The sequence below is a fragment of the Arachis ipaensis genome, chromosome B10 (genome assembly GCF_000816755.2).
Source record: "Arachis ipaensis cultivar K30076 chromosome B10, Araip1.1, whole genome shotgun sequence".
NCBI classification, from domain to species: domain Eukaryota; kingdom Viridiplantae; phylum Streptophyta; class Magnoliopsida; order Fabales; family Fabaceae; genus Arachis; species Arachis ipaensis.
Genome location: NC_029794.2, coordinates 91,320,518 through 91,330,364, shown reverse-complemented (window position 1 = coordinate 91,330,364; position 9,847 = coordinate 91,320,518). Strand labels below are relative to the sequence as shown.

The following is a 9,847-nucleotide window of genomic DNA, read 5'->3' as shown; positions in this document are numbered from 1 at the left end:
TGGAGCACCGAAGGAAGATGAAGTTGCAAGAGAAGCCATTCCTATTCCTTTTCCACACCTTGCTAGGAAACCCAGAAAGCAGATGGAGCTAGACCCCAAGATGGTGGAGATCTTCAAAAAGGTTGAGGTAACTATTCCCCTTTTTTATGCCATTCGCCAGGTACCTAAGTATGCTAAGTTTCTAAAAGATTTATGCATGAATAAAGATAAAATACATGATTTAGAAACTATTCCTCTAGGTAGCTCTATTTCTGCTTTAATGGGTGCTATACTGGAAAAATGTGGTGATCCGGGTCCGTGCATGGTTACTATTACTATATAGGGTGTACAATTTTTTGACTACATGTGTGATTTAGGTGCATGTGTTAGTATTATGCCATTATCTGTATATGATGCCTTGAGGCTCCATCCCTTAAAAAGGTCGGTAGCACGTTTTGTTTTGGCAGATAAGAGCATAATCTCAGTGGTGCGAATTGCTGAGGACGTGCTGGTGAGCATTAAGGGGCTAACATTCCCTATTGACTTCTACATTTTGGAGATGCCCCTAATGACTCAGGAAGACCATCATCCATCCTACTTGGAAGACCATTTTTGAAGACTTCAAGGTTCAAATTGGATGCCTTCTCAGGAACTTACTCTTTTGAGATAGATGGCAGAGCAGTGAGCTTCAACCTGGATGAAGCTATGAAGCACCCTCTGGAAGATCACTCCATTTTCCAGTGCGACATTATTGATGAGACTGTAGCTGCAGTTCACCAAGAAAAAGTAGAAGAGATGCACATGGAGCAAGGTGTAAGTGTGGGGAAGCCCTCTGAACAAGATGAAGACACCATGCCACCTCGAATGGCTCCAGATAATCAAGTGCCTAGCCATGAGCTGAAATTGGAATTGAAGCCCCTTCCACCCCAGCTCAAGTATGCTTACCTTGAGGATCATCAGAAGCTTGATGAGCGGATTTTTGTGTGGTTTAGATTTTCACAAATGAAATCTTGTTGCAAGTATAGTTTCTAAACCAACAAACAATCCTCACATCAAATAAAATATGGTTGTCACTAGTTCAACCCCAATAAAAATAACTGAAATATTCAAACCTCAGGTCGTTCTCCCTAGGAATTGCAATGAAGTGTCTTTTGGGGTTTTTGAGATTAGAAACGAGAAATGTAAATGGCAAAAGAAATAAACTAACAATTAAGGAAGCTCTTGGCAAGGTATGAGAATTAGAAGTCCTATGCTAATTATCATCATCAATTGTGACATGAGAATTGTTCATTGCTCCCACTTAGTAAACCTCTAACTATGAAGGAAAGTCAAGTGGATACAATCAACTTGAGACCACAAGTCCTAGTCTAATCAAAGTGAAAGACTAGCTTCAGTGACATTCAAGTTAATTAGCAACTTCCAATCATCAATCAACAAGAGAGTTTGATAATTCAAGAGTCACCAATTACTCAACCTAAGCCAAAAGGAACAAAAATATAACTCATAACAAGAAGAAGCATTTCAACAAACACCTAGTGGGCAATACAAACAAACAACACATAAATTTCAAGAATTAAGGGAATCTACAACCACAAAAGCAAGAGATCAACAATAGAGAACCAAAGTAATTATGAAACAACAAAGAAATCATGAATTGCATTAAAAGGAAACGTAGATCTACAAGAGAATTCATAGACTACAACTAACAATACAAAAGAAATACAAGAGAAGAAGAATTCTACAACTACAAGAGAACAATTAAAGATGGAAAAGGAAAATTAGAAGAGAAGAAGAAGTAGATCTAGATCTAAGAACTAATAACCCTAATCTAGAGAGAGGAGAGGGCTTCTCTCTCTAGAAACTAACTAAAGCATGATGAAAACTAAACTAAAACTAACCAACTCACTAATTTCCTCATCCCTATTCAATCCTTGGGTTAAATAGCATCAGAAATGAGTTGGATTGGGCCCAAAATGCTTCAGAAATCGCTGGCCACGAGTTGCCTTTAGAGAGTCACGTGCAGCTTCCCACGTGTACGCGTACATCATGCGTACGCATCTCTAAATGCCAGGCAACTATGGTAAATTTTATATCATTTTGAAGCCCCAGATATTAGCTTTTCAACGCAACTAGAACTGTCTCATTTGGGCCTTTGTAGCTCAAGTTATGGTCGATTAAGTGCGAAGAGGCCAGGATTGACAGCTTTGCGATTCCTTCATTTCTTCGTGAGTTCTCCATTTTTACATCCTTTTCCCTCGTTCCCTCAATCCAATCTTTGCCTTTTAAACCTGAAATCACTTAACAAACATATCAAGGCATCTAATGGGATCAAGGTGAATTAAATTTAGCTATTTTAAGACCTAAAAAGCATGTTTTTGCTCTTAACCACACTTAAAGGAGAACTTACAAAACCATGCTATTTTAGTGAATAAATAGGAGAAAAGTTGACGAAACCCTCTAAATTCAACACAAGATAAACCCTAAAAATGGGATTTATCAAAGCTCTCAGTTATTATTGCAAGGGAACTCACTTCCCAACAAGAGGAGCAGTTGCTTAGTGTGCTGAGAAGACACAAGAGAGCTATTGGGTAGAGCTTAGCAGATATAGTAGGCATCAGCCCTCAAGTCTGTGAGCACCGTATATTTTTAGAAGAGGGAGCAAGGCCTATCCGTCAACCTCAAAGGTGGTTGAACCCCACCATCTTGGAAGTTGTCAAGAAGGAAGTGACCAGACTGCTCGAAGCTAACATCATCTATCAAATCTCGGATAGTGAATAGGTTAGCCCAGTACAAGTGGTACCCAAGAAGTCTGGAGTCATAACAGTGAAGAATGAGTATGGAGAACTCATGGTAACTAGAATGCAGAACTCCTGGAGGGTATGCATTGATTACAGGCGCCTCAACAAGGCTACTCGCAAGGATCACTACCCCCTGCCCTTCATCGATCAAATGCTTGATTGCCTGTCAGGTAAATCACACTACTATTTTCTAGATGGTTTACACTAGCTATTTTCAAATTCATATAGCTCCTGAAGATCAGGAGAACACTACTTTTACATGTCCCTTTGGAACGTATGCATACAAGAGGATGCCTTTTGGCTTATGTAATGCACTAGCTACGTTCCAAAGATGCATGATGAGTATTTTTTCAGATCTTCTTGAGAGCTATGTGGAAGTTTTTATGGATGAATTTAGTGTGTATGGTGATTCATTCTACCTTTTCTTGGATAGTTTAGCTAGAGTATTAGATAGGTGTGTTAGTTCAAACCTTGTATTAAATTTTGAAAAATGTCATTTTATGGTAAAACAAGGTATTATTCTAGGAGATGTTGTTTCTAATACTGGTATTTCTGTAGATCCAACAAAGGTAGATGTTATTTCTGGTTTACCTTACCCGTCCTCTGTGAGGGAAGTCTGTTCGTTCCTTGGTCATGCAGGTTTCTACCGGAGATTTGTCAAGGACTTCAGTAAGGTAGCATTGCCTTTATCCTGACTGCTGCAGAAGGATGTTGAGTTCGAGCTGAGTGAGGACTGCATGGAAGCATTTGATAAGCTAAAAATTGCCTTGACTCAAGCTTTGATTGTGAGAGGGCCCTTATATAATTTCTAATGCTTCTAATACCTTAGATGCTGCTCCATCTAATTATACTACCACTGAAAAAGAGCTTCTGGCTATTGTTTTTGCTCTGGATAAATTCTGAGCCTATTTACTTGGTACTAAGGTGGTAGTATACTCAGACCATGCAGTTCTAAAATATTTGTTAGCTTAAAAAGTGTCCAAACCAAGGCTAATACGTTGGATATTGTTGCTGCAAGAATTTGATTTAGAAATCAAAGATAGGAGTGGTTCCTAGAATTTAGTGGCGGACCACTTGAGTCTCCTAGAGCACATTAAGAGTGACTCCATTCCCGTCAATGATGCTTTTCCATTTGATAGCTTGCACACAATATCTAAGGTAGTTCCTTGGTATGCACCTGTTCTGAGGGTTACCTGAAACTGAAAGTCGATCTTGGATGAGATCTGCGGTGGTGGCCGGAGCTGTCGTGTCTGACTTGTTGGACACGGTGGTGCTTCTGATCCTTTGTCACCGGAGGGTGGTGGTACCTGCAAGAGACTCCGACGCTTAAGTTAGCATGGGCTTTAAGCAGGATTTTAGTAGAATCAGAGTATGAGTTATACTTGGGTGCTCCAGTGTATTTATAGTAGTGTGGGGTGACCTTTCTAGAGATAAGATAGTTATCTTATGTTATCTTATCTTTGAGTGAAGTCAGCTTATCTTTAAGGGGAACCGCCTTTATCTTTCTAGGCTTTGGCTACCTTTAGATTGGGATGTGTTCCTTTGTTTGGGCCTGCTTTGGGCTCTTTTGACGATTTGGCCGAACTCTTTAAGAAGAGATCGGGGAATCCAGACCTGAAGAGGTCGGTCGACTTGTCTTTAATCAGCCCGGGTCGTGCAGCTCGTCCCGGGGCATGAACAGTGCCCCTGCTTGAGTGCGGTCTTCTTTTTGAGGTCGTGTCTTTTTAGACTTCGATCTCTTTTTGGAAAAGCCGAGCTCGAGCATTCTTTTGTTGATCTCGTTGTAGAACTCCTATTAATAGCTTGAATGCAAAACGTTCCTTGCTTTAACTATGACGCGCGTTTGGCTTTTTCTTGGAAACGTGCAAAGGTCAAAAAACTTCATGAACTCTTTGTCGTTTCCTTTGTTTCCCTCTTTGTATCTTTCATTTTGAATATTAAAGCCTCTTCCCTCAGTTTCTTCTTTCACTTTCTCTTAGACTCATTGCTGGCGCTTCGTTCTTTTGTTCTCACATCTTTCCATTCTTCGCGCTTCCCTCTTTTTGGAAAGTGATTGTTTGGCATTGTTTCGTCGTTACTTCGGTCTCTGAGCGTTTATCATCTCTTCTCCACTGCAAGTTGGTTTTTCGTCTTCTCTCTCTCTTTTACGCCGTTCTTTTTGTTGCTTGTGTTTGTTTGGGAATGAAAAAGTTTTGATCTTTGTTTAGATTTAGAAAGTTTGAATCTTTTCTGCGTCAATGTGCCTGTAATGTGCGCCTTGAGGGTTTCTTCGATTTGTTGCTTGTTTCTGCCCCCATTTACTTGATTTCTTTATGCGTAGATCTTCTTCTGTCTATATCTTGGAGTAACGGACTATGAATTTGAAAAAAGGTTGCATCTTTTTTATGATTTCTGCATGCTTGATGTTCGCTGTTTTGTATGGATCTTCTTTGTCAGAGAAGGATTTGATCTTTGGTGTTTTTAGGGCTTAGATTGCAAGATTTTTCCCGAATCCTTACTTCGTTACTACCTCCAAAGGATGCCTCTGGACCTTGGTGTGAGTTCTGGGATTTTCTTTTACTGCTGTATCTGACTTTCTAATATTCGGGTGCTATTTGTCCGAGTTATCTCCATATTTGTCTGAGCTATTTCCTAATTTAAACGATCTATTTGATTAGTAACCCATCTTTCTTTTTTCTCACTGTAGGACTAGTTGACCCATGTCTTCCCACAAAAATATTGTCGAGATGTCCACTAAGATCCCAGATGGCATGTCTGACTGGCTGGATTCTCTTGTCTTGATGTATGTCACTGTGGTTAATTCTGAATACTGTGCGCGACTTAGGAATCATCATAGGATTTGTAGTAGTAGAGGTCAGGAGAAAAATTACGAGTTGGTAGCATCTGACCCTGATGAGAGAGTTTGTTTTCCTTCTTTAACTCAGGGGGAACGTTGATGAGAGAACTTTTGCGTGGTCTAGAAAATTGCGGATGGATCCTCGTTGCAAGTATAGTTTCTAAACCTTCAAAAGTCCTTTCATACAAATGTTTTGGTTGTCACAAGTAACAAACCCCTTTGAAATTGATAACCGAGTATTCAAACCTCGGGTCGTCTTCTCAGGGAATTGCAGGGAGGTATGTTCTTATTATTGGTTATGAAGATTGTAAATTGGGGGGTTTTGGAAGTTTGGGCAATGCGCACAGGTAATAAACTCTTGGCAAGGTATGAGAACCGGAAATCCTATCCTTGTTATCCTTATCAGATGTGATGAGAATTGGATTTTAATCCCACTTAGTTAAGTCAAAGTGGACTAATTAGCTTGATTTTCAAGTCCTAGTCAACTCCTGTGGAGAGACTAGTGTTAGAGCAATCCTAGCTAAAGCAAAATCTGCCAATTTCAACCACTCCTGAGTTTGACAACTCAAGTGTTACCAATTACCTAACCAAAGCCAAAAGGAAGAAAATATCTAACTTAAATTAAAAGCATCAATATAAGTAAAGCAATCTTAAATCTGAAATACCTCAAATAATATTAAATAAAATATGCAGATCTTAACATAAAAAGTTCATAAGCCAATTGGGCAACATATCTAATACAAGCATTGAAGCATCTTAAAGTAAAAAGAGGAATATAAAGTAAAAGGAATATTAAACCTGGGATTAAGAGTCACTCCTAAAACTAAGAGAAATATCCTAAATCCTAATCCTAAGAGAGAGGAGAGAACCTCTCTCTCTAAAAACTACATCTACTCTAAAATTGTAAATATGAGAGCCCTCCTATGAATGGATGCATTCTTCTACTTTATAGCCTCTAATCTGTGTTTTCTGGACCGAGAACTGGGTCAAAAAGAGTCCAGAATTCGCTGGTTTCGAATTTTGCCACGCTGGTTTTTTCGTCACTGCGATGCGGCCGCATGGATCATGCGGTCGCCTCGCCTAGCATCATGGAAACTATAGCATTTTATATATCAAATCGAAGCCCCGGACGTTATCTTTCCAACGCAATTAAAACCGCGTCGTTTGGACCTCTGTAGCTAAAGTTATAGCTGTTTGAGTGCAGAGAGGTCAGGCTGGACAGCTTAGCAATTTCTCCAACTTTTTGCATTCCTTCCACTTTTGCATGCTTTCTTCCCATCCTCCAAGCCATTCCTGCCTTATAATATCTGAAAACACTTAACACACATATCAAGGCATCTAATGGTAATAAGAGAGGATTAATAATAAGCAAATATAAGATCAAAGAAGCATGTTTTCAATCAAAGCACATAATTAGGAATACAAATAGCATGAAATAAGTGGGTAAAGAGTAGATAAAAACCACTCAATTGAGCACAAGATAAACCATAAAATAGTGGTTTATCAACCTCCCCACACTTAAACATTAGCATGTCCTCATGCTAAGCTCAAGAGAAACTATAAAGATGAAGAGGAATGATAGAGATGTATGAAATGCAATCTACCTATATGAATGCAACTACATGCAAAATGTTTCTACCTACTTGGTTAAAAATAAATAAGTTCTCCAAGACAAACATAAATTAGATTTCACTAATTCAAATCATAAAATAAAAATCAGGTAAACTTGTAAGAAGACAGCTCATGAAAGCAGGGAACATAGAATCAATTATTGAACCCTCACTGGTAGTGTATATCACTCTAATCTCTCAAGTGTATAGGGTTATTCACTCTACTCTTCTCTAGTCATGCTTTCTAAACCTTGTTCTTCATCTAACCAATCAACAAATATTTAATGTACCAATGCAAACATCATGAGGTCTTTTCAAGGTTGTAATGGGGCTGAGGTAAAGGTAAGGATATATGTATGGCCAAGTGAGCTATAATATGAATCTTCAATTAACCTAAGCTCTCAACTAATATACATATACTCTATATACTTTTAAATTCATGCCTAGCTACCCATAATTCTCACTTTTGTATAATTCCCATACTCATGTACCAAATTTTCTTTAATTTTTATCACATGTGCATTGATCTTTTATTAACTTAACATTGGGGTAATTTTGTCCCTTTATTTATTTATTTATATTATATATATTTTTTTCTCTTTTTTTTTTCTCTTTTTTTTGTAGAGAAATAAACATAACTTATCAATGCACATGGATTTTCTATTATTTTTCTATTTTGGTTTTTTTTTTTATGAGTAGGTTCCCAAATTCCTAATATTCAAATAAATTAGAAACATGTTACATTCCCTTATCAACCCATGTTCCCACAATTTCCCCATACTTATTTGATACACAATCTCTATCTTAAGCTAACCAAAGATTCAATTGGGATAATTAATTTGTTTTCCGCTTAAGGCTACTGATGTGGTAAAATATAGAACAAATGGGGATTAAAAGGCTCAAAGTGGCTGACAAGGGTGATTTAAAGGGTAGGCTTATTTGTGATAAGTGAGCTAAAATCAAATAATGGCCTCAATCATATGCAAATATGTAAATACACTAAATAATGGACATATAGGTTGGAACAAAATATAGATTACAATCATAGAGAAGGGAACACACAGAAATAAAATATTTATGGTTAAATAATGTAACCATGTGAATAAGCTCAAAGTCTCACAGGTTGTGTGTTCTTTGACTCAAAAACCATGTTCCAAATACAACTTCAAACAAATTTAACACATAAAAATTTTTTTAAAAATTTTTATTTAAATTAGTGAATTTTTTTTTTCAAAAATAGGATCTTGAAAAGAGATTTATTATTTTAACCAAGCAGTAACTAAATGCAAAAATCAAATAAACATGCAATTAAACATGCAAATGCAACAATTAATTTAATAAAGAAAATTTAAACATTGGTGTTGACACAGAAAGGTACTAACCCATGGAGATCGGTATCGACCTCCCCACACTTAAAGATTGCACCGTCCTCGGTGCATGCTAAGATGTGCAGGTGGACGGGTTGTTCCAACTGATGCTTTTCTTCAAGGATTGTGCAGATGGACTTGTTTGTCTCCCCATGTAAACGTCTTCCGGTTCCCTTCCGGGTGGCCATCCTGAAAGAAAAAGGGAAGAAGAGTAACCCAGAAATAAAGATAGGAAAATAAATACAGTATGGGTGGGTTAATGCCAAATAATAAGGGTCTCAATTACATGGTAGCTACAACATTCAAGTGAGAAAACAATAGAAGCCATGGCATGCCAGTGGTACAAAATGTACAACAATGGGAAAGAGAGTCGGGAAGGAGAGATAATATAAATTCATGTCTATGCAAAAGTAATACAGATATAAAAGATTGGCATTGATTTGAATAATATTACTCAATCAGAATTAAACAAGTCATTAAGCACCAAGAAAATACCAGAAAAGATGTAACAGTTGAATAAGAACATTTGAACACCAATAATAAATTTAGAAAAATAAAAATATGCAATGAATGAAAGTATGCAAATAAATTAAATAAAATGAAAGTGAAAAAGAATGAGAAGTAGAAAAAGAAAGTGAGAAAGGAGAGAGAAGGAAGAAATTAGGATTAGAAAACAAAAGATAAGAAAATTGGCACTAATCTGGATAGGTTGTGCGACGCTGGCGACGCGGTCGCGTGGGTGACGCGATCGCGTGGTGCGCAATAAGGTTAGGTGACGCGGACGCGTGGGGCACGCGATCGCGTGACTTGATTTTGTGCTAGTGGCGCGAGTGCAGCCTCGCGGTCACACAACTCTCTGTTCGAAACTTGGTATTGCCAAAATCCAGGGTGACGCAGTCGCGTGGTCGACGTGATCGCGCGGGTTGCCTTATTTCCAATATGACGCGGACGCGTGGGTGACGCGTTCGCGTGGCAGGGCTTGTGCTACTAGCACGAGTCCAGCCCAGCTCCAGCACAACTTTCGGCCAAGCACCCTTTGTACGCCGATTTCAGGTCACGCGGCCGCGTGGGTGACGCGGTCGCATGGGAGGCCATTATTCCCATATGACGCGGTCGCGTCAGCGACGCGGTCGCATGGGGTGATTTGTGCCATTGGCAAGCCTCCAGCACTGCTCCTTCGAATCTCTGTTCATATTAATATTGTCTCCCATCTCCTTGCGACGCGGACGCGTCGCTGATGCGGTCGCGTCGCGTGCT

The 9,847-nt window shown here is 38.8% G+C and overlaps 1 long non-coding RNA gene across 1 annotated transcript in view; it reads right to left on the bottom strand.

Annotated features, from left to right (window-relative positions):
- LOC110268055 overlaps window positions 1–9,511 on the bottom strand; it is a 19,390-nt gene extending 9,879 nt beyond the window's left edge. Inside the window, exon 1 of the long non-coding RNA XR_002356088.1 lies at window positions 9,501–9,511. This is a non-coding gene — a long non-coding RNA (uncharacterized LOC110268055). The remainder of the gene's footprint in view (window positions 1–9,500) is intronic.